This window comes from Bos taurus, chromosome 17 (assembly GCF_002263795.3).
Source record: "Bos taurus isolate L1 Dominette 01449 registration number 42190680 breed Hereford chromosome 17, ARS-UCD2.0, whole genome shotgun sequence".
In the NCBI taxonomy this organism is placed as follows: Eukaryota; Metazoa; Chordata; class Mammalia; order Artiodactyla; family Bovidae; genus Bos; species Bos taurus.
Window position 1 is genome coordinate 9,504,467 of NC_037344.1, and position 22,840 is coordinate 9,527,306.

A 22,840-nucleotide genomic window follows, 5' to 3' on the forward strand; every position below is an offset into this window, starting at 1 on the left:
GAGGATGTTTTGGTTCTCTCCTCCTCTCTTGAATTCCACCTTTCTTTCATCTATGGGCCTTTGTTGCAGTTGCCCAACTGAAATGAAAAACAAACCTCCAGGTTCTTTTCTGATAGCATCAAAGAAGAAAAAAAAGCAAAAGCAGTTCCCGGAACTCATGAAACAGGTTTCCTTCCTGACTGTCACCCGCCATCAATTCTTAAGAAAGTAGCTTCACCAAGAAATCTACTGTACAATTCCTTAAGGATTGGGGCATGGGGGTTGGGTGTAGGATGGGGCTGAGTGTTCATGTTTCAGCCTTCATAGAGACTACAGCTTCTGTCTCAGAGGAAAAGCATAACTTTGCCTTTTTACCAACAACATCGTTTAGTTTAGAATCCTACCCCCTTGTCTCCGAGCACCTTGAATTAGGCTTCAAATCCCACTGCTTTTACTTCTGAACTCTCTCACTTCAGCATTATCCTAATTCAGATACTAACCAACTCTACAAGACCTAGACTTTTCAATTAACCTCCAAATGTCTCCCTACCTCTAGAATTTCCTAACTTCAATCCTTTCAAAATGTTTCCATTTTACCTGAATGTCCTACAGCACAAGAACTTTGATTACTGTTAATCATTCCCTTCTTGACCCTCTGAATTTTTTTGACCACCAAACCAAAACCCTCTCCTGAGTCTCCTCAGACCCCTTTGCAGGCTCCTCTTCACTGCCAATCTCTTAAAGATGGTGCCCTTCTCTTTTCTCTTGGGATTGACACGTATTTTCTATTTTATTGTTACATTGCTGTTGTTGTTCAGTCACTAAGTCATGTGAACTCTTTGGGACCCCATGGACTGCAGCAGGCCAGGCTTCCCTGTCCTTCAGCATCTCCAAGGCTGCTCAAACTCATATCCATTGAGTCGGTGATGCCATCCAACTATTTCATCCTCATTACATTACTAATTACACTCCATGATACATAAAATAGATAGCTAATAAGAGCATGTTGTATAGCACAAGAAATTCTTCTTAATTCACTGTGGTAGCCTGAATGGGAAGGAAGTCCAAAAGGGAGGGGATACGTATATGAATGGCCGGTTTATTTTGCCATACAGTGGAAACTAACACAACATTGTATGCTCCAATAAAAATTAATTTAAAAAAAACATACAAGACACTGGTCTTGTATATTTGGCCTACTCTGTAGGCCAAATGCATTGACAAGTCCTATGCCTAATTGTTTTGTTCAGTTACTCAGTTGTGTCCAACAAAACTATCACTCCAGGCCATGTCTTTCATTATGGGTAAAAACTAGAAGTACATTGTCTAGTCAAGAGACATGGGACTTTTCAAATGTAAATTATTTAAAATTTAATATCATTTAAAACTTTCAATTTGTCACTAGCCACATGTGGGTTACCATATTGGACGGCACAAACACAGAATATTTTCATCAAGGCAGAAAGTTCTGTTGGACAGTGCTATTCTAGAACTTCCTACAACTGACATTAAAAAGAAAAAATAAATACCTCTGCTTAGAGCATCTCTTATATGAATGTCTCAACTTGCTCTTCCATATGAAGTTTCTCTCCTGTCCCTCCACACTAATCCTACTACTTAATTCCCATTAACTTTGCTATGAATCTTACTTGATCTCCCCACTCACACACCTGCATGCCCCCCAAATACATTTTCACAGCGTAACCAAGGATCTCTTTCCAAAGCGTAAATCTGTTTGTGTCAGTTTCCTAGTAATAACCCTTCAGTGGTATATAAGCCTTTCTAGTAGCTATATAAGTAGATTGCATAATTTAGCATCTAAACCTAGACAGCTTTGATAATAAAGGGGGATGCCAATAACAACTATGCTTCTACAATAGGGCTACGATGCGGCTCTCAGGTAAACCAGTCTGTATGGTCACCCTATAGAGAGGTTACATTTCTTAGCTTGATTTAGAGCATTCAATGCTCTGGCCCTGTCTGTCTCTTCGGATCTACAGATCTGCCATTCACAAAATTCAATGTGCTGTTTTACATTTCTGTACATTTGCTTATGCTGATCCTGTACAAAGATCTCATGTACTCGTTGTGTCATGCCTGTTAAACATAGAATTTTAAAAGATCTATATAAGCACTACATATTAATTTTAAAGTATATGTATTCCTTGCTTATAAAATCATATACAATTCTCAGAGAAAATTGCAAAATATAGAAAAGTTTCAAAAAGAACAAAAGCATCCACATTTCTACCACTCAATGACAGGTAATATTTCACTGTGTGTTTTTCTTTATCCATATGTACACATTGTTTTCCTTCAAAATATATTTTGACCATTTTGCAATAGGCCTTTATCATATATTGTTTGTATTTTCCATGTCATAGATATTCTCTTACGAGTTTTAATGGTTGGATATTAACTCATTGTATGAAGATGTACTGGTCTTGTGTTAGATATTTCTTGAAATGTTATCAAATTTTACAATTAAATATGCTTTTTCATAACAAAAGCAATTTGTATCCACTGTAGGCTTTTGGAAGGGAAATATACAAAGAAGAAAAGAGGTTTATCACATTCTGAAAAAATGACTTGCATGTTGCTTGAAAGATAAGTCTGTATGAAAACATTTCTAAAATTGCTATTAAGTCAACAGAAAACTATTGCATCTCTAGAAATATTACATTTCTTGGAAATATGCAGATTTTTAAGAATGCAAATATTGTATCAAGGTAGATTTTTCCACAGCTATGTATATTTTTTCTCTTAATATCTGATACTGCCACTAAGCAAAATTCTTCTAAATGCATACATGTTCAATGTTTATAAGAAATATTTCTTAAGGTATGTACCAGCATTCCAGAAATTCTACCCATAAATGTTAAGGTAGAATGTACCCTTTCTGAAAATTTCCACTGCATTTTAATCACAGATGAAATAGAGATTCATTTTATAAATGTTATGCAAAATTTCTGACCTGGGAATATTTGAAAATATAACTTATTTCTCACCAAGATGTAAGACTTAACCAAGTGTACTTGGATCTGAATTTGTGGTTCTAGGAAACATCAACATGATGAATATATCACAGATACAGTCACCATTTGCCATTTCAGCAAGTGAAAGGTAGACTTGTGAATATGTGAATACCAGAATATGTGCCAAAATGCTACCACAATTTTATTACTTGCTGCTGTTCTGCTAATTTTAAAATGACTCCATTCAATCTCAATTAAACTTTTAATATGCCACATCTTGGTACATTTTGGCTTGGCAGGAAAATGTCACAAATTTATTCTGGTGGTCTCTCAACACTTATCTATTGCAGAAGTGTTTTAGCTACCTCCTTTTGCAGAAGATATATCAAAATATTTAGAACAGAGAATGCAACAAGCTAAGACATATAGTGCCTGAGTAATATTAATATGCAATTGGATTTTGAAGGAAGCAGTTCAGAACTATAAAAATACCAATAATTCGTCTTTGCTACAAGCCCTAACCATACACATAGTATAAAATCCAGAAATCATGGTTGAGAAAATGCAACCTCCGAAATTCCAGCAAATGCATCAGCACATAAATGTTGTGCCAACCAGCAGCCCTGTTTGCATAGCAGGACCTAAGAGGCCAGTGGCACTTGGCCCTTCTGAACGGGGCCTTGGAGAAGAACGTGGGACTTGCCTTTGGATGGTGCCTGGGTGTAACAAGGAAGCATCAGGGTGAGAGGGTAGCCTGCAGGCTCTTCACACTGTGCAGACTGTACATGCGCAAGTAAACATACGTGGGTGTCTTTGGCCAAAGAAGGAAAAAAAGCAAACTGAAGTGAATGGAGCAAAGCTGAACACTCAGAAAGTGTGATGGTGATTCCAGGGGATACGGCCTTGTCTGTCTACTAGTGAGTCAAGTGTGATGTGCACTGACACAGCCACGAAGATTTGCACTAATCCTGATGTTTAGGGGGTGAACCCAAATCGGCTCAGATCAGTTTCTCTGCCTCAGTGTTCAGTTTCATTGAGGTCACTTCAGTTTGCCAATATATTGATAATAAAGTGAAAGTGTGAAAGTGTTAGTTGCTCAGTCATGTCTGACTCTTTGCAACCCCATGGACTTTAGTCCACCAGGTTCCTCTGTCCATGGAATTCTCCACGTAAGAGTATTGAAGTGGTGGCCGTTCCCTTCTCCAGCAGATCATCCCAATCCAGGGATCAAACCCAGGTATCCTTCACTGTAGGAAGATTCTTTACAATCTAAGCCAACAAAGATCCAAATTCCAGTTTGCTACAGGTACATACCAAGAGTCTCCATGGCTCTCATAGAACAGCAGAGGAGTGAATAGGTGATGAAAGACAGCAGAGCTGATAGCAGTTTAAGTCCACAGCTGTGAACAGGCTTCTCCTGTGACTTGCACTTTTCACCCTGAAATATGTAATTACTTCCTTGAGTAGGGCATCATGCTAATCTTTCTTTTTCCTACTTCATTTGCACACATTCTTCCATACATATTCACAGAAATGCATTATTTTACTTCTTTAGCTGTAAATGTTATACACAAAAGAAGTATTTTTATAGATCAAATCACATTTTCCTCTGGCTTCCAAAATAAATTCTGTAGAAATCCATATATGGCTCTAAGACACATAAGCTAAGATGGTGACCAGTGCAAGCAAGTAAAAACAGGTGATATAATACTTGACCATTGTATAGGGTATCATAGGTTTCAAATCACTTTCACATATATTACTTTATTTCATGCTTACAACCTGGTTAATAGGACAGAAGTTAGCGCATCAGTGAGGAAACCAATCTGGGTTTAGAGATTTCATGTTGCTTCTCAAGGTCCCACAACTGGGAGGTATCCAAGTTTTCAAACTCAGAATTAAGCATTCTTTCCTCTACAATGAAAACTGGATTCAGTTCAGTTCAGTCACTCAGTCGTGTCTGACTCTTTGTGACCCCATGGACTGCAGCAAGCCAGGCTTCCCTGTCCATCACCAACTCCCATAGCCTATTCAAACTCATGTCCATTGAGTCAGTGATGCCATCCAACCATCTCATCCTCTGTCGTCCCCTTCTTCTCCTGACTTCAGTCTTTCCCATCATCAGGGTCTTTTCCAATGAGTCAGTTCTTCACATCAGGTGGCCAAAGTACTGGAGTTTCAGCTTCAGCATCAATCCTTCCAATGAATATTCAGGACTGATTTCCTTTAGGATGGACTAGTTGGATCTCCCTCCAGTCCAAGGGACTCTCAAGAGTCTTCTCCAACACCACAGTTCAAAAGCATCAGTTCTTTGCCACTAAGTTTTCTTGATAGTCCAACTCTCACATCCATACATGACCACTGGAAAAATCATAGCTTTGACTAGATGGACCTTTGTTGGCAAAGTAATGTCTCTGCTTTTTAATATGCTGTCTAGGTTGGTCATAGCTTTTCTTCCAAGGAGCAAGCGTCTTTTAATTTCATGGCTGCAGTCACCATCTGCAGTGATTTTGGAGCCCCCAAAATAAAGTCTATCACTGTTTCCATTGTTTCTCCATCTATTTGCCATGGAATGATGGGACCGGATGCCATGAATCTTAGTTTTCTGAATGTTGAGCTTTAAGCCAACTTTTCCACTCTCCTCTTTCACTTTCATCAAGAGGCTCTTTAGTTCTTCACTTTCTGCCATAAAACTGGATTGCTGCCTTATTTTCCCAAATTTCAAGTATGCATATAGATAGGCTTCCCAGGTGGTGCTAGTGGTAAAGAACCCACCTGCCAATGCAAGAGACGTAGAGATGTGGGTTTCATCCCTGGTTTGGGAACATCCCCTGGAGAAGGGCATGGCAACCATCTCCAGTTTTCTTGCCTGGAGTATCCCATGGACAGAGGAGCCCAGCGGGCTACAGTACATAGGGTCACAAAGAGTTAGCCATGACTGAAGTGACTTAGCACATATGCATATATGTATATGAATAAGTTTCTCTACGTGTCTTATATGTTTTTATATAAAGACATGTAGATGAGATTTATATAGCAATCCTCATATAGACATCTAGATAAGTTTCTGTATATGTTATATATTTCAATATATTACATTTTTTTCTAGAAAGGAAAGAGCTCATCTGCCTCAATTCTTTAATTCCACCTCATCCAAAACGAGGAGGAGACGGGAATATAACATTTCCTTTGAAGTCAGGGAGGGTGGAGAGGAGGACTCTGCTCTGCCAACATGAAAAGAAAGACACGAGGAACTAACTCCCCATCCTGGAAGTACACCCAGTGTGAGTCACGTATTTTAATGTAATGACAATGGTCTCCACACTTTGAAGTCACTTCTTATATTTGGAAATGGTGGCATTATCACCTCTAACCTACAAGTCAGGAACTTGGCTATTGAAACCTTTATTTAAATGACCTTCCCTTTTAGCACAGTCTGAGTGGGAGGCTTCCCCCACCACCCTCACCTCCGCGGGACTTAGGCTTAAGTAAAACAAGATAAATAGAAGAATGAAAATCTGAGAAAGAGCTGAGTTCATAATGGAAACATTGACACTACCACAATCTGATATCCAAAGGAGAGTCAAAACATGAAAATATCAAGAGAAGGTAACATTTGTCTCAGGTAATTTCAGTTTCTTCAGTCTCAGGGCTAATTTGTATTAGCGTCAAAATCTTACAGATTATTGAATTGGATTTGTCAGTGCAACGTCGATCAGGGAGTATTTCTTGTTGTTTCATTTGGCACTTCAGGAAGGCACTTTTGCACAATTATGTCAATTCATTATGTTAACCTTTATCAAGAAAGGCAAGCACCTAAATCCTTGTCAGTCAAGCATTTCATTTTGAAGCAAGGATCTAAGAGCCTAGAACAATAGGCAACTCTTCTTGGCTTCATTAGTGCCTTTATTTTAATCTTTTTCTTTTCACACTCTTTCTCAGGCACATCTGGGCAAGTCTACTTATTAAGCCCCATTTAAAGGAAATTGAAAATTCTACAGTGAAGCTCTCCACTTGACTGAGAGTTTTCCACTCTCAGAAAGAGTGGGAATTGAACATGATTATCTTCCACTTTGAGATTCATTTAAAATAGAAACAGGTGCATCAAAGCCAGGTTGGAGTTAGTAATGAATGGGGAGAAACCACAGTAAGTTCAAGATTTGACAAAATTCAGCATGAATAAGGCAGAGAGGTTGACAGAGTGAGCTAGGATACATTAGCAGCCACAAATCTCATTAGTCTGTACCTAGGACAATAAATAGTAGAATTTACTAAGTGATATTCTGAAATGAAAGAAAACATATTGGAGGGGGGTCATAAATTTTTATTATTAATCAGTCATTATTATTAATCATTGATTACTAACTCAATTAGTTCACATTTCCCAAAGTAAAATAATACTCAGAGATGTTTAATTTTCTGCTAATTATCAACAATGTTAAAAATGTTAATCAAAAAAGTCAGTTCCTGGAAATTGTGTACCTGTGACTCTCATGATCTTGCTGTTCAGTTGCTAACTTGTGTCTGACTCTTTACGACCCCAAGGACTGCAGCATGCCAGGCTTCCCTGTCCTTCACCTTCTCTTGGAAATTGCTCAAACTCATGTCCATTGAGTCGGTGATTCCATCCAACCGTCTCATCCTCTGTTGCCCCCTTTTCCTCCCACCTTCAATCTTTCCCAGCATCAGGGGCTTTTCCAGTGAGTCAGTTCTTTGCATCAGGTGGCCAAAGTATTGGAGTTTCAGCTTCAACATCAGTGCTTCCAATGTATATTCAGGGTTGATTTCCTTTAGGATTGACTAGTTTGACCTCCTTCTGTCCAAAGACTGTCAAGAGTCTTCTCCAGCACCATAGCTCAAAGGTATCAATTCTTCAGTGCTCAGCCTTTTTTATTGTCCAGCTCTCACGTCCATACATAACTACTGGGAAAACCATAACTTTGACTATACTGACCTTTATAGGCAAAGTAAAACTCCTCTACAGAATCGTAAAAGCCCAAATAGGGGACCCCTGTTGGTTGTGTTCATCAATGTTGACTCAGTTCTTATAATAGTACCTGGAACATAATAAAATTTGAATCAATAGTTACAGAATAAATGAGTGAATAGTACTGTATTTTTTAACTGGCTTGACTATCAAATATCTCTACACCCCTATACATCAGAATGTGTATGAAGATTGAAGAGGATAGGATTTACAAGCAGACAGGATTCTAATCTAAGCCAATCATCAAACAAACTGCATCTCAGTTCCCCTTCATACAAAATGAGACTTTTACTACTCACTTGTCCTGGCTGTGGTGTAGATCATGGACAATACACATGCGCGTGCACACAGCTAGCATCCAGAAGAATATCTGATACATAGTACATGACCAATAAACCAAAACTATTTTTACCCATTTAGTACCTAGATTGTTCTATTCAGTAAGTTTAAATTAAATGCTAAGCCAAAGGCTAGTTCAGTCTTTCATAAATGAGAAACAAATTGTCTAAAAAGAACAAGTGATCTGCTGAAGAATCAAAAATGAGTGCTCTTCAGAAGGATGGAGCCTGTACCAATACCTGCTGAAGGCAAGTTTCACTGGATCAGTCCTCTATTTTTAATGGCATAGCTATTTTTGGTAAATTCAGCCTATGTTTTCTAAGACCCTGCAAAGCTAAATATATGTGGATCAGTTTCTTTAATCTTCTTTGATATTAATCTTAATCCCTTATATTTTTATAACTTCTTTGTCTTTGAAACAAGGTAAGTAAATTTAGCAACTTTACATGGAGTCAGTTCTCCTGATGATTTTAGCATGTATCAATTCAGGTTGTCATAAATATCACACATATTGGTTGAAGTGATCACTTCAACTATTTTTTTTTTTTTGATCCAACACTTCAAGTTTTTAGTTTAATGAAGAGCTCAGTAATGCTTGGTAAAACACTCTCTCATCTTAGCAAAACACTAGAAGGACTTAGTCTATGCCTAACATGTGCTCCGATACTGTTGCATGGCATCTTGCCACTTTGCAGAGGCCTCAAATCACAGTATTCTTTTTAGCAAATTACAATAATCCTGGGCGGCTTGATAACATCTGGAGAAGCTTCAGCTCCTGCTCTCCTGAGTTCCCTGCCCTTCAGCTGCCTCCTGTGCTTGCTTCCGCCATGCTGCCATCGTAACTGTCTACTCCACCATCATTGTGTATCTTATTCCTGCTTCTCCAGTCACTTGAACCCTAATCTGCTGTGTGTAGTTAGGAGTCTGAACCCTCAGCATCTTCCTCTAGTTGTTGCTGTTTGTCACTAAGTCATGTCCTACTCTTCGAGACCCCGTGGACTGTATGTAGCCTGCCAGGCTCCTCGGTCCATGGGGGAAATCTTTATCTTTTGTAGAGGCAACTGCAAAATCCAGCAGTGAAACATTTAGAACAGTGAAAACACAGGACTTGGGGCAGATTCTCCTGAGGCCTGTTATGCACAGGCAATAAGCCTTGACCATCCTTAGCTTCTTTGACTGAGGCTGCCTCATCCGTGTATCAAGGGTGGCGAAAACATGGATAGTTGCAGTTCCTTACTCAGAGGTTCTAAGTCTGTGAAAACACTCTGAAAACTGAAAGTGCTCTTCAAATACTTGTGGCTTTGGAAATTCTCACCAAAAGATCTCCTTCACCTTGGGTATACTTGCTACAATGAAATGGATGTTGATAACCACTAAATTGGTGAGTAATAACACCATTAGGAAACTTCAGTATGTAGATGTAAAGTATATTAGTCAGCTTGGGCTGCTATAACCAAACACCATTAACTGGGTTACTAAAACAACAGTCATCTATTGCTCACAGTTCTGGAGGCTGAGAAATCCAAGACCAAAGTGCCACCAGATTTGGTACCTGGTGAGGATCTTCTTTCTGGTTTGCAGATGACTGCCTTCTCGTTGCATCCCCTCACATGATGAAGAGAACTCCAATCTCTTCTTCCTCTTATGGTGCTGGTGGTAGTTTAGTCACTAAGTCATGTCTGACTCTTTGTGACCCTATGGACTGTAGCCCACCAGGCTCCTCTGTTCACAGGATTTCCCAGGCAAGAATAATACTGGAGCAGGTTGCCATTTCCTTCTCCAGGGGGTCTTCCTAACACAGGGATTGAACCTGTGTATCTTGCATTGGCAGGTGGATTCTTTACCACTGAGCCACCAGGGAAGCCTTTTCTTCCTCTTATGAGGACAATAATTTCATCACAGGGGCTCTACCCTCATGACTTTTCCTAAGCCTGATTACCTCCTAAAGGCCTCAACTTGTAAAAATCATCATTTTGGGGTTAAGGTTTCAGCACCTGAATTTGGTGAGGGGAACACAAACATTCATCTTTAACATAAGAAGTCAAACTATTTTGAAATATCCAAGACATCACATATATGAATGCACTGAGCTAGGAGCTAGGTGTAGAATTTTAATTCAGACTTTCTATCTTGCTCTATAAACTGGGAGAGTCACTAGGCATGTAGCACATGTGTACTATTTCTAATCTTAGAGTATTATAGCAAAGGAAATAGAATTTTCCTGTTTTGTAGTTGAGATTCCACGTGGCTTAGTAGCATGGCTAAGATTACAGATGTACGAAACAGAAACCTCAAGATTCAGACCTCATTCTGTTTCCAAAATCCCCTTCCTTCCCCACTTTATCATGTTGCTGATTTCTTCCTAGGTTGTCTTATCTGTGAATTTGATGGTCACTCCAAAGGTTTTCTTAGGTCCTGTTCAACTCTGAAATGTGACAATTGACTGAGGGTGATGGGTATCTAGACTGCTCAGATGAGTCAGTAAAGTAGCTCTAAATAGATCAACCAGGGTACCTACGAGTAGAATTTAAGTGTGCAAAAAGGTAAAGGCTCTTTGTTCTCCGGCTCATGGGAAGCAGGTTCGTGTCCAGCTCTACCTCTCTGAGCATCCTTCCCCTTGATTCCAGTCTGCTATGCAAATTAGGCGATTTGGGCATATCACAACTAAAAGTGTTTGGGAATCTCTGCAATAAATGAACCATCTGACTACATATAACAGAGAGAGTGCTTTGTGGCTTGAAACTATTGAACCAATATTATCAGAGTCATGCTGTAACTCTCAAAATGACTTGATTTCCCCAGGAAAAAGTCATAACATAATTTATGCATTCTCTAGCATGTACAGCTGAAGCAGCAAATAAATTGCAAAAGCAACTGGCAGAGCCTAAAAAAAACTAACCAGTGATCTTTTGAGCATTCCTAAGTTACTGTACTTATGTGAAAGCTTCTTTAAACAAATAATCATGCTGCATTTTGAAGACTTTATTAGGTAAAGCAGGACATATTTTCATCTTCCACTGCTGACCAACATGTTCTGTGATGCAGTACAAAATTCTGCTTGTATGATTCTAATCTTTTCTTTCCATTGATTCTGTCATTTTCAAAGTACAAAGTACTGTAGAACTATGCAAAGTAGTCACCACAGAATACACTCCTTGACCTAGGTGATGTTTAAAAGTTTATCAAGCATGCATATCTTTGAAATATTAAGATTAGAGTTTCCTGGACCAATTGGAGAGCTGGTACTTCCTCTTGGTTTGTAGGTCAGCTTCTACATTTTACAGCCAGAAACTGACCTTGACCTTCTTCACAGAAACAAAACTGTGGAAGTACAGGCTGCTGTGGTTCCTACAATGCCCTCCTTTCCAGGCAGCCTTCCAGGAATGGGAAAGACACTAAGGGACAAGGAAGAAAGATGCAAAATGTAGCGTCCTGTGGGAAAACCCATATCCATGCAATTAACTGAAAGCCACAACTCCTTAATGGGAAAGGTGCCCTAAAACCAACTCTTTCAAGAAACAGTGAATCTTGCAAACTGGGTGTGACTGCACCATACTGCTTCAGTCTAGAACAAGTAGACATACTCACCGCACATGCAAAAGAAGCCAAAGACCCATTACTTCTCTCTGTAGTCTTTTGCCATATTTGTGTTTGAGACATTATGGCTTCACATAAAAAACGTTCTGACTCATTCATGTTGAACATTAAGAGGAAGATGGATTTTTCTCTAATAGAGAATAATAAAATTATTGGCTTTAATTATGTCATGGAGCTTCCCAGGTGGTGCTAGTTGTAAAGAACCTGCCTGCCAATGTAGGAGACGCGGGTTCAATCCCTAGGGTTAGGAAGATCCCCTGGAGAAGGAAACAGCAACCCACTCCAGTATTCTTTCCTGGAGAATCCCATGCAGAGGAGCCTGGCAGGCTACAGTCCAGAGGGTCACAAAGAGTCAGACACAACTGAAGCAACTTCACACACACGCAATTATGTCATAGATCACATTGCCTATTAAAAGCGGTTAGTGATTTAGGGTGTCCTTACTTAACAATTTAAAACTGGATGCTGTTATCCCTGTGAGATTTTTAAAAACAGTAATTCATAGATACAATAATAGCAAGGATTTCCTTTCTTCTCCAAAGGCAAATAATCCTCTCAGGTTACTTCCTGTTTTAAAACTGAGGGTTGATTAGAAGTCAAAATTTACTCTTCTTTAGAGCCTGAAACTCCAATACTTTGGCCACCTCATGTGAAGAGTTGACTCACTGGAAAAGACTCTGATGCTGGGAGGGATTGGGGGCAGGAGGAGAAGGGGACGACAGAGGATGAGATGGCTGGATGGCATCACTGACTCGATGGACATGAGTCTGAGTGAACTCCGGGAGTTGGTGATGGACAGGGAGGCCTGGCGTGCTGCGATTCATGGGGTCGCAAAGAGTCGGACACGACTGAGCGACTGAACTGAACTGAACTGAGAGCCTGTGCAAATTACAAAATGAAAGTAAACTAGCTGTATATAAATATAATAAATATCTAAAATTTAGTTTAATTATAATATTTATTTTTTAAAGATAAAAGGCAGTATCCTTTTGAATAAGACCACCCAATTTATAAAAACCTTAACTGAGATTTTTAGACCAGAACATGAAATTTACACCCACAAACAGTCCTATAAACTATAACAGAATATCTAGTGGGGACTCTTGCAAAGATAAAACATAGATCAAAAGGGCTCAGTAAAAAAATAAGCACCGTGTCAGTGGGTTGTTTGTTTTGTTTTATTTTTTCAGAGAGAAATAGAAATGTACCAGGCTCTAGTAAACTCCAAGCCTTGTTTGAGTAGCTCCCTGAATGTGTCGTCCTGTATCGTGCCTAGATTCTTTTCAAAATCAGTTCCCTCTGGACTAAGTACCTCATACGTTCTTTTCCTGACACATTTAGAGCCAGTACCCAGTTCCTTGACCACTGCTGTAGGTACTGGTTAAACCAAACCATGATGCTGGCAAGGCGACACAGTTCTCTTTCAGCACTTCTTCCATCATTTGGTTAAGAAAGTCCCCATTGCTACAGTCTTCCCTCTGGGCAGAAGTTGAGCTAAGCTGTTTTTGCCCTGAGATTTTGATAGGATTAAACTTAATTAATTAAACTTCCTAGCGCAAGATTATGTTCTGGCTATCATACGTAAATGCTGTCTTATATTATTGCTGTTATCATGATTGGGTTGCTGAGCCTGCAGAGAGTACGGCTACAATTCAGCCAACACAACACGCCCTGGCTTGTACAGCTGCACAGGTGACATGACTCACATTTTCTCCAGTCACCAGGTCCTTCTCTCCTTCCCCTGAGTTCCCACGGCACCTTAACCGTGGCGGATACTTTGTGGTGTGAGGCCGAGAGGCAACATGATAGATCGATGGAGAGAAATTTTACTGTGTGTTTGGTTTTGCTACAGACATAGAACTGTGTATTTTTGATTAGTTTTCACTGACTTCTGGTAGAATCCCATGTTTATCTGGGATATAAAATTAATGGTTTTCTTGTACACTGTTTGTGGGAATGTAAATTAGTAGAGCCACTGTGGAGAACAATATAGAGGTTTCCCAAAAACTAAAAATAGAGCTACTTTATGACCCAGTGATTCCACTCCTCAGAATATATCCAGACAAACAAAAACACTAATTTGAAAAGATTCATGCACCCCGATGTTCATAGCAGTATTATTTGTAACAGCTAAGATATAGAAACTGCCCAAGTGTTCATCAACAGATGGATGGAGATGTCACACACACACACACACACACACACACACAAACTGGAATACTACTCAGCCATTAAAAAGAACAAAATTTTGCCATTTGGAGCAACATGGATGGATTTGGAGGGCTTTGCTGCTGCTGCTGCTAAGTCGCTTCAGTCGTGTCTGACTCTGTGAGACCCCATGGACGGCAGCCCACCAGGCTCCCCCGTCCCTAGGATTCTCCAGGCAAGAACACTGGAGTGGGTTGCCATTTCCTTCTTCAATGCATGAAAGTGAAAAGTGAAAGTGAAGTCGCTCAATCATGTCTGACTCTTAGCGACCCCATGGACTGCAGCCTACCAGGCTCCTCCATCTATGGGATTTTCCAAGCAAGAGTACTGGAGTGGGGTGCCATTGCCTTCTCCGACAGAGAAAGATGAATACTGTATGATATCACTTATATGTGGAATCTAAAAAATACAAGAAACTAGTGACTATAACATAAAAGAAACAAACTCACAGAGACAGAACAGACTAGTGGTTACGGGGGAGCAGAATAAGAGGGGAGTGGAGATACTGATTATGGCTCCAGGATGTACTGTAAAATGGGGGATGTGGCCAATATTGTAAAAATCAAATCCCTCATGACTATACAGTGGAAGTGAGAAATAGATTTAAGGGACTAGATCTGATAGAGTGCCTGATGAACTATGGACGGAGGTTTGTGGCATTGTACAGGAGACAGGGATCAAGACCATCCCCAAGAAAAAGAAATGCAAAAAAGCAAAATGGCTGTCTGAGGAGGCCTTACAAATAGCTGTGAAAAGAAGAGAAGTGAAAAGCAAAGGAGAAAAGGAAAGATATAAGCATCTGAATGCAGAGTTCCAAAGAATAGCAAGGAGAGATAAGAAAGCCTTCTTCAGCGATCAATGCAAAGAAATAGAGGAAAACAATAGAATGGGAAAGACTGCTGCTGCTGCTGCTAAGTCGCTTCAGTCCTGTCCTACTCTGTGCAATCCCAGAGACAGCAGCCAACCAGGCTCCCCCATCCTTGGGATTCTCCAGGCAAGAACACTGGAGTGGGTTGCCATTTCCTTCTCCAGTGAATGAAAATGAAAAGTGAAAGTAAAGTTGCTCAGTTGTGTCCGACTCTTTGCGACCCCATGGACTGCAACCCACCAGGCTCCTCCGTCCATGGGATTTTCCAGGCAAGAGTACTGGAGTGGGGTGCCATTGCCTTCTCCGTGGGAAAGACTAGAGAACTGTAAATGGGAAGTAACCTTTAAAAATTGTACATAAAATTTTAGAAAAAAAAATTTAAAGAGTTTACCAGACCAAGAAGAAAAATAATGGCTTTCTTTTTGTTTTAATATATGATATATACTAACAGTATAATTACATATACTAATCTATGATACGTTATAAATCAGGTGGTTACATTACCAGATTGTTATGTTTAGGAAACTTAGATACTATTAATCTTCACTACTGTTTGTTCTTAAACAAGGAAGAAAGTTTTTGATATCAAATATTTTTGCAAAAGGTAAACCAAAAAAAAAGTAAATATGTGAGGTGATGGGATATGTTAATTAATTTGGTGGGAGGACTCCTTTCCCAATGTATGTGTGTGTATACATATATATGTATATATAATCATTGGAGAAGGCAATGGCACCCCACTCCAGTACTCTTGCCTGGAAAATCCCATGGACGGAGGAGCCTGGTAGGCTATAGTCCATGGGGTCACGAAGAGTCGGACACGACTGAGTGACTTCACTTTCACTTTTCACTTTCATGCATTGGAGAAGGAAATGGCAACCCACTCCAGTGTTCTTGCCTGGAGAATCCCAGGGATGGCGGAGCCCGGTGGGCTACCATCTATGGGGTCGCACAGAGTCGGACACGACTGAAGCGACTTAGCAGCAGCAGCATATATAATCATCACATTGTACACTTTTTAACTATCTTACAATTTTATTTGTCAATTATATAATAAAGCTGAAAAAAGTGAACCAAGTTACAAACTGGGGCAATCAATTAATTAGTTTTTCATAATATTTAATACCACAGATACTTGGATATATCTAGAAATTCAGAAATACCTACATTTTTGTCATTATATTAGTTCAGTTAAAACCTACTTACATGTTTTCACTCCTAAATAACATATAATTGTAAAGTGATAGAATTGATTTCACATGACATATGCAAAATTTCATCTTTATTCTATAGTCATATTAGCTGTGTGCTTTTCTTTGTCTGGAGATGCAATTCAGTAAACTACTCATAAATGCCAACCATGTGGAAATGAGAGTGTTTGATGATCTCAAGGAGATAATGATAAATCCCTGACTTCTAGGAACTTATAGTTTAGCAATATGTAAACTATATTGTCTTTGTATTTTTCCTGTCTTCTCCCCCTCTTTTTTTTGTTGAGAGTGCCCAGGAAATTTAACTAGCAATTTTAGAGGCCTATAAAATCAGAAGCAGATTGAGTCTCAGTCTTTAAAGATTTTAAGCAGAATTATAATGGCAGCAAACAGGCAGATATGGCAGTAAGAAAGTAATTTTTATAATGTAACACTGTCTCCCCGATTCACTAGCGTAGATTCAGCACCTCCATATTAACAAAGGTTAACATGATGCTAGCTAGCATTACCACAATCTCTGGGGAAGGTTCTTCCTGTTTGTTTTCTGTTATTGACGTTGATTTTTAAAGTATTTATTGAATTTGTTACAATATTGCTTCTGTTTTATGTTCTGGTTTTCTGGTCTTGAGTCATGAGGGATCTTGGCTCCCGACCAGGGGTCCAACTCATTGGAAACCGGAGTCCTAACCATTGGACAACCATGGAAGTCCCTGCACTTCCTGTTTTAACTTGTAGTAGTGCAGCCTTTCATCCTGCGTATACACTTATTCCCCTCATTAATTTTAGTCACTGTTGAACAGCAACCTTTTTGTGTGTTCAGTCAATGGCAATCCAGGATGTCTTTGTGATGCTCTTTTCAGATTGTGAATCATTCTAGCCAATAGAGAATAAATCGACTCTATACAGTTCGACAGTTTCTACTAGAGGGCCATAATACAGATTTCCTATGAGAATAAAGACCTCTACATCAAAGTACTAAGTATTGTGTATTAGTTTGCCAGGGCTGCCGTAACAAAATACCACAGACTGGGTGACTTAAACAACAGAGATTCATTTTCTCGGGGTCCTGGGGGCTGGAAGCCGGAGACGGAGGCTTTGGCAGGGTGGGCTTCTCCTGAAGCCACTCTCCCTGGATTATAGTTGACTGCCTCCATGCCGTGTCCTGACACAACCTTTCCTCTGTGGACACACTGCTGGGACACGCTCTTTTATAAGGACATCTGTCATAGTGGATGAGGGCCCCACCCTTATGACCTCATTTAACTTTATCTCTTTATAGGCCCTATTTCTAAAATAGGGCCATCAAGGGGTTATGTGATTTTTTTTTTTTTTTTGGTGGGAGGAACACAATTCAGTTCCTAATGTACAACCCCCCAAAACCTTCAGTCTCATGAATATTATAATCCCACTGAAAGAAACTTTCCTTAATATTTAGGAGGAGTCTTTCAAAACCTCTGAAACAGTAAATTAGGCAGAGTATAAAATGCAGCTGTCATCAATTTTACTCCACATCTCAAATTTAAGAAATGCCACATTTGTTATTTTTCTTAATGTTATTGAATCTGAACCACAGGCTCTTGGAAAATCAGTTGTGGTTATTACTGGGTCTCCATCACCCTGCCCCTTTCATCCAGGTTCAATGGAGATCAAGGAAGGCTTACTTGGTTGAGAATACTTGGAGAAGCTCACTGGTGACCAGCACACTGGTCATCATAGTGGGTAGGCTTCTCATTGCCCAACCCACATGGTGGCCCCAGAGCTGAGATGCGATATGGATGCTTGCTGAGGGTGGGAGCTGAACGCCTATGGTCCTACCTCCCTAGGGAGCACAAGAGAGTTCTACTACTCTTCATGCTTGCAAACCACCAGCTTGCCCCCTTCTCAGATTCAAAGAAGATCCTCCACCTTCTCCCAGCCTGCTGCTAAGCTGCTAAGTCACGTCAGTCATGTCCGACTCTGGGCGACCCCATAGACGGCAGCCCACCAATCTCCTGTCCCTGGGATTCTCTAGGCAAGAACACTGGAGTTGGTTGCCATTTCCTTCTCCAGTGCATGAAAGTGAAGTCACTCATTCGTGTCTGACTCTTCACGACCCCATGGACTGTAGCCTACCCGGCTCCTCCATCCATGGGATTTCCCAGGCAAGAATACTGGAGTGGGGTGCCATTGCCTTCTCCCACTCCCAGCCTAGCACTTCTATTTCTCTCATCATTTACCCCTCTGCAGTGGGTCCTCCCCTCACCTGGGTTTAGAAATCCAGTCTTCTCTCTACAGCAGTCATTTTTTTTCTAATACAAAAATAAAAAATAACAAAAAGCCTGAACTGAGCTGTCTTGTAGGCTGACTTATTCACTAGAGATGACAGCTGAAGTCTACACAATCCCAGAAAATGAAAAGTTCCACAACTGTCTCCTCTTAGCAACCAGGAGAACACGAATCCTTTCTAAGAGACAATGAGACGTCATAAACGAAAAAGATAAAGAAATTGAATGAGTTTCATTATAGGCTCTTTAAATGTCTTTTCGACTGTCTATGTTTTACTTTCTTCAACCTGTCCTGCATTCTAAATTTGTGAGGCATGTCAAAATGAGCCTTCAGTCTCTTTCATGGCAAGAGGAAAACTGACATCAAGAGAGAGGTGATAGGGGAGTGACGTGATTTCTGCCACCAACACTGTTTTCCCCATTACATGTGACTCTGTTGTTCTAACTGGATCCAAATTTCAGAGATGGCACTTGGGGAAATCTCAATGGCCCAGTGACCATTCTGGAATCAAACAAATTCCACAAACGTGTTGCTAAGGAAGTGGACTGATCGAACATGAATTAGGTAAACAGAGTTGAAAGTATTTTCCAGCTAAGACACCAAATCAGCATTTGCACTACTGGGTATCTTACTTATTCCTTCTAGCTAGCTTACAATAAATGAATAGGAAGAACCAAATTAATTTTTGTTCTCTTTGACATTACTCAGGATTTCTACATTCAGGATTTTTATAATGAGATATTTTTACATACCTATTTTTTTGAAAATTAAATCAAATATAATTCAAATGTCATAGTTTTTAAAAAGAATTTGTCCTGTCAAAAGTATTATCACTAAATTTTCCCATATTAAGCTTCTTTTGTCAAAGACTTACTTTGTCATATTTTGAAGAGATGTAAAAGATGAAATAATATGATTTCTGGGATTTACTTCAAAATAATCCAGAACTAGCAGAGAAATGAAACACAATTGACCATGAGATGTTAATTTCAGAAGCTTTTTGATGATTACATGGTGGTTCATTATAGTATTCCCTCTACTTTTTGTATATAGTTCAGATGTTCTGCAATTGAAAAAGGTGAAAACAGGAAGTAAAACTTCAGAATTGAATTTAGTACTCCTTATGAAAAATAAAGACCAACAGTAAATCCAATAGAAGGGTAAATGTATAACTTTACTAGAGAACACTGGACACCTGTCAGGGTGATGCAGGGAATTTCAACTTCTTCTTCGAAGTGCTCAGAATCCCCAGAGAGCCATGCTCTTTTGTCTTCTGTCATGATTGTGAAAGCTGATGGATGTGTGGTCACCCCTGAGAGTAGTGCTTTGGGGAACAGCATCCTTATGCCAGCTACTGCCAACTGGTGCTTGTGCTGTTTCAATATTCTCTGAGGTCTTGTCAACCAGCGGCTGTACTTCTGCAAAGAATCTAAAACCTAACCCCAGTGGCAACTCTCCCTTGCCCTCGTAATCTAATAATGGCATAGAGAAACAGCAAGAGGCAGTGCAGCTGACCCTTCCTCTTTATTTCCCCTTAATCTTGGGGTCCCACTGAAGAAAAATATACTCATTCTAGACTTATTCTTTAAATGATGGAGCCTTTCCAGGTGTTACAAGGTACACACAAAACCGTCAGTCATTTTCCCTCCCTCCAAAAAGCTTACAACCAAGTTAGAGTCAGAATACACAAGGATGAAATAAGTTAGAAATGCAAGGTTGTGTAGGATGCATGCCCACTGAATAAAACAGACACCAAATACCGTACTGTGGCAGGGTACAGAAGACCCCATCGTGGAGGGAGTAAACTGGAAAAGTTTTCATGAGAGGATGACATTTAAATGGAGGCTGTAACCACACCTAAATTCATACAAAGAGGGACTTTGCTGGTGATACAGTGGTTAGGAATCCACCTTCCAATGCAGGAGAAGCAGGTGTCATCCCTGGTCAAGGAGCTAAGACCCCACATGCCACGGGGCAACTAAACCTGTGCACCTCGAGCGTCATAACTAGAGACGCCCACGTGCCACAGCAAAGACCCAGAACAGCCAAATAGCTAAATACAATTCACACAGAGGGTGAAGGACTAAGCTAGTGGCACATTATACAGTAGAAACAGCCCCAGAACTGAAGCCAGACAGATCCACCTCCAATCACCACTGTCATCTCTGAACTCTGTCCACTCATTTGTGAATCACGGAAGGAGGTTGGAAGAACCGAAAATATTAACACTTGGCATTGTTGTTGTTGTTCAGTCACTCAGTCATGTCCAACTCTTTGCGACCCCATGGACTGCAGCACGCGAGGCTTCCCTGTCCTCCCCATCTCCTGGAGCTTGCTCAAATTCATGTCCATTGAGTCGGTGATGCCATCCATCCATCTCATCCTCTGTCACTCTCTTCTTCTCCTGCCTTCAATTTTTCCCAGCATCAGAGTCTTTTCCAATAAGTCAGCTTTTTGTGTCAGGTGGCTGGTGTTTTGGGGGAAAGCCTATTACTAAGTAGGCTGCTAATAAATTATTGCTTTTTTCTCCATTGTGTAGGAAGCCATAGGAAAACCATTTCTAAATAAAAACTACAGCCATATTGTAGAGACCCTGAACCTCAGACTAAGGGGTTTAGACTTTATAGGTGTCCAGTGGATTTCAGCAGAGAAAGTCATGGTGAAAGTTGTATGTGGAAAGATGATTACCCTTATAGTGATTATGCAAGGTGGTTGAGAAGGGAGAACTTGATCTAGAGAAGTTACACTAGAAAGTTAATACCATGATCTGAACAGTAAGAATTAAGGGTGGGAATGGGGTTGTGGCCAAAGATGAATTTACCATGGAGCTAATGAAGCTTCATTTTTGGCGCCTTACTTTGAAGAACCTCATCTGGGGCCTCAGAAATGATATAAAGATGACAACCGCTTTGCATATCATGTCTGTGTTGTCAACTTTTGCAAAAATAAGGTATTAATTGGTGAAGACTACTGTCTCTTTCTAACTATTAGTCAGTTTGGACTTCCATAACAAAATACCATAGACTGGGGCTGCTTCAACAAACGAGATCTATTTTCTCACAGTTCTAGAGGCTGGATATCTGAGACCAGGGAGTCAGCATATGAAGCTCTGGTGAGAGACTTCTTCCTGCCTCTTCCTGCCTTGGAGAAGCTCACTGTGAACTCATAAGGCCCTTCCTCTGTGCTCAGGTGGAGAGAGAGAGTTCTCTTCCTGTTCTTGTTGTTTACTCGCCAAGTCATGTCTGACTCTTTGCGACCCCATGGCCTATAGCCCGCCAGGCTCCTCTGTCCATGGAATTCTCCAGGCAAGAATACCAGAGTAGGTTGCCATTTCCTCCTCAGGAACTGAACCTGTATCTCTTGCACTGCAGGAAGATTCTTTACCACTGAGCCACCTGGGAAGCCCCTTCCTGTTCTTCAGTTCAGTTCAGTTCAGTCGCTCAGTCGTGTCCTACTCTTTGCAACCCCATGAACTGCAGCACGCCAGGCCTCCCTGTCCATCACCAACTCATGGAGTCCTCCCAAACCCATGTCCATTGAGTCGGTGATGCCATCCAACCATCTCATGCTCTGTTGTCCCCTTCTCCTCCTCCCCTCAATCTTTCCCAGCATCAGGATCTTTTCAAATGAGTAAGCTCTTCGCATCAGGTGGCCAAAGTATTGGAGTTTCGGCTTCAACATCAGTCCTTCCAATGAACACCCAGGACTGATCTCCTTTAAGATGGACTGGTTGGATCTCCTTGCAGTCCATGGCACTCTCAAGAGTCTTCTCCAACACCACAGTTCAAAAGCATCAATTCTTCAGCACTCAGCTTTCCTTATAGTCCAACTCTCACATCCATACATGACCACTGGAAAAATCATAGCCTTGACTAGACAGAACTTTGTTGGCAAAGTAATGTCTCTGCTTTTTAATATGCTGTCTAGGTTGGTTATAACTTTCCTTCCAAGGAGTAAGTGTCTTTTAATTTCATGGCTGCAATCATCATCTGCAGTGATTTTGAAGCCCCCAAAAATAGCCACTGTTTCCACTGTTTCCCCATCTATTTGCCATGAGGTGATGGGACCAGATGCCATGATCTTCATTTTCTTTTTTTTTTTTTTTCCATGAGAAAGTCTTTTATTTTTATTATTTTTTTTAATAAGAAAAAAAACTTTATTTGAAGTGTTCACAAGAATTTTAACATAGTAAACCTCAACTCAAACATTGACACACAAACAATAAAAAATAAAAAAGAGTATCATCATACATCATTTTGGCAAAACAAGATGGTCCAAGTTCTTGTCACAAAACATTGCATAGTGACATTTTTCCTGTCAAATGACTAACTGGATGAAAATACCACATTTCTTTTGTGTCCTTAAGAATATGTAGGTCATTTATCGATTATTGAGTTTTGAGAAGATTCAT

At 40.2% G+C, this 22,840-nt stretch overlaps 1 long non-coding RNA gene across 3 annotated transcripts in view; it reads right to left on the reverse strand.

Annotated features, from left to right (window-relative positions):
* Positions 1–6,654: 6,654 nt before the first annotated feature.
* The window catches only part of LOC104974569 (uncharacterized), a 72,234-nt gene continuing 56,048 nt past the window's right edge, over positions 6,655–22,840 (reverse strand). The window contains exon 6 of one of the 3 annotated variants that reach the window (XR_009490957.1): positions 6,655–8,011. This is a non-coding gene — a long non-coding RNA (uncharacterized lncRNA). The remainder of the gene's footprint in view (positions 8,012–22,840) is intronic. The other 2 variants (XR_009490956.1, XR_003029977.2) reach the window with 2 other exon arrangements.